Source organism: Salvelinus fontinalis, chromosome 11 (genome assembly GCF_029448725.1).
Source record: "Salvelinus fontinalis isolate EN_2023a chromosome 11, ASM2944872v1, whole genome shotgun sequence".
In the NCBI taxonomy this organism is placed as follows: Eukaryota; Metazoa; Chordata; class Actinopteri; order Salmoniformes; family Salmonidae; genus Salvelinus; species Salvelinus fontinalis.
Window position 1 is genome coordinate 35479017 of NC_074675.1, and position 4552 is coordinate 35483568.

Consider the following 4552-nt stretch of genomic DNA (forward strand, 5'->3'; position numbering starts at 1 on the left):
AAATTCAAACAACATATGTGTGTTAAATACACTTATTTAGTACAAGTTATGGAGGGGAAGGGGGGCATGACTTTACAAATGACAGAGTAATACAACATTTACTTCAACATGACGCTCTCTGTGCTTCTAATGTGAAATATGAATGCGTGTGTGTGTGTGTGTGTGTGTGTGTGTGTGTGTGTGTGTGTGTGTGTGTGTGTGTGTGTGTGTGTGTGTGTGTGTGTGTGTGTGTGTGTGTGTGTGTGTGTGTGTGTGTGTGTGTGTGTGTGCAGGCATGAGCACACATGGCTCAACCAGTATCCAACCACAGATAACCAGGCGTGGGCAGTAAACAACGCCATGGTATTTAACCCAGTGCACTTTCATAACCTGAGTGCTACTGGGCACTTGCATTGCCATAGCAATCATAGAACCACCTTTTACCATATTCAAAGACACTATTTTCCGACGACCATTGTCTAATTGACTAAAAATTGCTGAGGATTGCCAATTGTACGCCATATAGTATGTGTTTTTTTGCCCAAGTTTTGGTCATATTTTTTTAAGATTTTATTTGTTTTTTGAAAAACATTCTGCTTACCTTTATCGCCATACACCAACTTTGAATAACAGGTCCGATTTTCTGGATGCGGCGGGGATAATGGATTAGAAAATGGTGCTTTGGTAAACATTTTTTTCTGGGGAAACAACTGTTTAAATAGTTTGTGGTGCTCCGCAATCAAATGTTTTAAATAATCTCAGAGACCATTTGTTAACGTACTATTTTCTCCCATGTTAACTATTTGAAGTAATAAAAGGAGTAGGCCCCAGTGCTGGTCAGTAGAACTTACCAAATCCCCCAAAATAAGAGGAATGTTTCTCAGTAGGCACCATGACTGAAGGACAAACTGAAATGTCCAAGAAAGTTGAGGCATGTTTTGAAGGTTTAGAGAATCCATTCACTGTGCTAAATTGTGAACACAAGAGGTCCACATTTTTCACAGAGAAGTGGGAAACTGTAGAACCAGTTGAACATGTCATTGGCTCAAGATTTGACACAAGATGAAACAAAAAGACTGGAACATATGACTAGATTGTAGTTCAAGACAAATTAATGTATTTTTCAATATTTGCTACTTTGCAGTCAATTTTCAAAAGTTAACATGTTTCAGAGATGTTGCAAAGATGCGATACCAGTGACACAAGACTCCGTGATATTTGTGATGAATCTCAACAGGAAGGCACGCCATACAGATTAAATTGTTCTATGATGATTTTGAGGTTGCAAACCCTCTGGATTCCAGGAGAGGAAATCATAAATGGGGTGCTGTATATTTTTTTCAGTTTGTCCTTCATCACACAGAACATGCTTAATGACAGTTTCTTTAGCTCGCTGTTGGATATCATAAACTATCTCTTCCATGGAATTCACAACATAATTAACTGTACTTTGACCTACACCTGCTGCCTTTAGATCAGCAATTACAGACACACAGCTATTTACAATATCTGGGGAAGACATTGCTGACTCACTCTCTACATTTTCAGTCAACACTTCTCCAACATCACTACCCTTACAAGTATTAATAGGTGCTTTGAGGGTTTGAAAAATCAACATCACCGACTGAACTAAATGAACTGCTAATGTGGCAATTATTTAAATGCTTTCTAAAACCAGAAAAGCTACCAAAGGAATGTGAACATCCCACTTGACCACATTTTAGATGAAGAGTTCTCCCTGGAGTCCATTAATTACTTTAAGGTGCTTGACAAGGGTGTTTGAACTTGTATGCTCAGTCTTGCATAGAAAACACTTAATCATTTCACTTTAGCAGATCTTCACTTAACGCAACATTCTTGCTCTCAACTCAGAAACTTGGGGAGTCTCCTTTGTTTCCCCCATATCAATGTTATAGATGGTTGTTTGCACAAAAGTGAAGAAGTTACTCAGGCAAGAACTGTATGACATACCGAAGACGAAGTGAGCCTTACAGAGTTTGTCAAAGGCTCCCACTGAGGCCGTTGCCTTACATGGAACCGCATGCTTGTCGATCACAACAAAGTAGGAGTGAATGCTGCTCTTTGTGGATCTCGAGGCAAGAAGGTAGGGCTGACTGCTTTGGGTGATGCTATCCAGATGCTGCTGCACATTGGTTCCAACCTAAAACACAAGAGATACTGGTAGGAGCATTTAGTGACAAACTTCAGACAAAGGTTATAGGAACATCAGATCACTTCACACTATGCATGGGAGCTTGAGGTAGGGACAGTATTAAACTTGAGCCATTTCTGTTGTCTGGTGTACATATTTTAGATAACTTTTCAACACACCTTTTGAAATTTGATGAGCTGGCCTACCGCTTGACATGCAGACATCTTCCCTGGCTTCTTACGACCTTGCGCAGCTGGTGGTAGCAAATGTAGCAGCAGCAAGATAGCAGCCATGTCACTGTCCCAGCCTGTTGATCAGTAAATCAATGTCAAGTTGACACATGCCACATTTGCATTCAATGCTGGTTGTTACAAACTTACATTGCTACCAAAATGCATATTGTGCACCTGCACAAAAACAATAATGGCAAGATAAAACGTTGCTCTGCTCATACCATTCTCCTTTTCAACAGCTGACTCAGCATTGCGCATCAATTCCAAGAGTTCTGTGGTGGGTGTAAGTCCATGGCTTTCCTTCATCACTTTTCCCTTGAAAGTGGCTGGCCACTTCTCCAAGAATGTATTGGTTGTGGCCTCACAGAACAAGACTTCAGGCTTCTGTTTGATCTGCAATGAAACAAACACCAAATACACAAAAATAATCAAAACATCATTCTCTGATTGACACCTGAAGCGGTATTTTGTATTTTGGTGGTGTAGTGATTTAACATGTCATACCAGTCCTGGTATGTACAAATATCTGGGGAAGACTGAGAAGACATTGCTGATTTGTCTGCATCATTGACCATTGATTGGCGATGAGGGAAGGTAGTCTTCATCTTCTCCCGGACAGTGTCTTCATCAGCAGAGTATCTCAAAACAGCAATGGCTGCCTCGATGTCTTTGTTAGTTGGCACTTCGTCACCGGTGAAGGGTTGTCGACCATGGCCTGGCCCACCAACTGGAGGCAAAGTCAATTTGAGACCCTCCTGCCTGCATGATTCCCAACTCATTATATCATAGTTATATTAGCCTATAATATGTATGTGAACCTATCTTTGGGAGATTTGCTTCCTGAGGAACACCTTTCCTCAGCAGCCTTTCTTTGTATGGTCTTCAATCGTCATGCCAGGTATCCAGACCCATTTTCTGGATCATAGTAATGTTCCTACACAATACATACATAAACACATAAATGGATAATGTATACATTTCAAAGACTGATCATGTACGTAATGAACCAGAGATACATTTACTTTACTTATATATACATTTTTGAAAATGGGTCTTCGAGATAAGGAAACAATGCAATAATTCCCTGTGCATATATCATCCTGACATTTTGTTTGTGGGGGGGTGGGGGGGGGTCCTGGGGAGGTGTATGAATTCCATGAGTACACAATCTAACTAAATTGGCATTAGACAACCCCTGATAAAGATAGTTACTCATGCGTACAACAATGACAATATTTACCAAATAATTTGTTCACCCATGTGTTTCTGTCATCTCAGCAGCAAGTATGTTGATCATCTGCCTTCTGGTGGCATCTGTCAGTGTCTTGGTTTTTCCATACGATATGATGTGTTCGTCACCAGGTTTTGACCTTAGGATTCTTTCAATCAACTTTAAAGCAAAATAAAGAAATAAGGTGCTCTGAGTGAGTAAATTCAACTACAATATTTAAAAAATAGTACAAATTTAAAATAATTAGCTCAAGAACAATCCCCAGTCCCACAATATGAAACAAACACACAGATTACACTAAACAGTAGTTTCTACCACATACCGCTTTAGCCTCATAGTTTATCCAGCACTGTCTTTTGGGTTGGCTCCCTTCACCACTGGCTGCTTCTTCACAAGGGTCAAACGCAGAGAATTTCAGAATTATGGTGTCATCAGATCTTACAGAGGATGACGACAATGATGATGATTGTAAAGCTTAAAAATAGGACAGCAAAAAAATGTAAAAGCCACATATGAATGTGAACATTCCATATTTAAAATGTTCTCATATTGCTATTAATCAACCTTTCAGCTTCACATTAAGCTGTGAAGAGTCTGAATGAATAAATAATACAAATAATTTCACACAGTGATGACCCACCAAGTCCTTCATCACCTAGAGTGACCCGGAAGGTGCCAGGTGACTCCTTTGCAATCTCTTCAAACACCACAGAGTCAATTTCTGTGTGAGACTGGTCATACACTTTGATGTCAGACTGTCTTTCCTCTGCTATGCTGAATTTGATGAAAACTGAAGAAAAAAAACACAAACATTGTGTGTCCAGGTGAAATAGTAGGGGACTACACAGTGTCAATATGAAGAAAAATATTAACTAACTAAAGGCACCATCAAACTTAAGGTAGCGCACACACCTTCTTTCAAGAAAGAATTAAATGTGTTTCACATATTTTTGCTCT

The 4552-nt window shown here is 39.7% G+C and overlaps 1 long non-coding RNA gene across 1 annotated transcript; it reads right to left on the reverse strand.

The window, feature by feature from the left end:
* Positions 1-1619: 1619 nt before the first annotated feature.
* On the reverse strand, positions 1620-4064 carry LOC129864830 (uncharacterized). The gene is made up of 6 exons (XR_008761256.1): positions 3918-4064; positions 3621-3754; positions 2869-3031; positions 2586-2757; positions 2311-2438; positions 1620-2140 (listed from the first exon to the last, which is right to left on the reverse strand). It is a non-coding gene; the product is annotated as an uncharacterized LOC129864830 (long non-coding RNA).
* Positions 4065-4552: the final 488 nt, after the last annotated feature.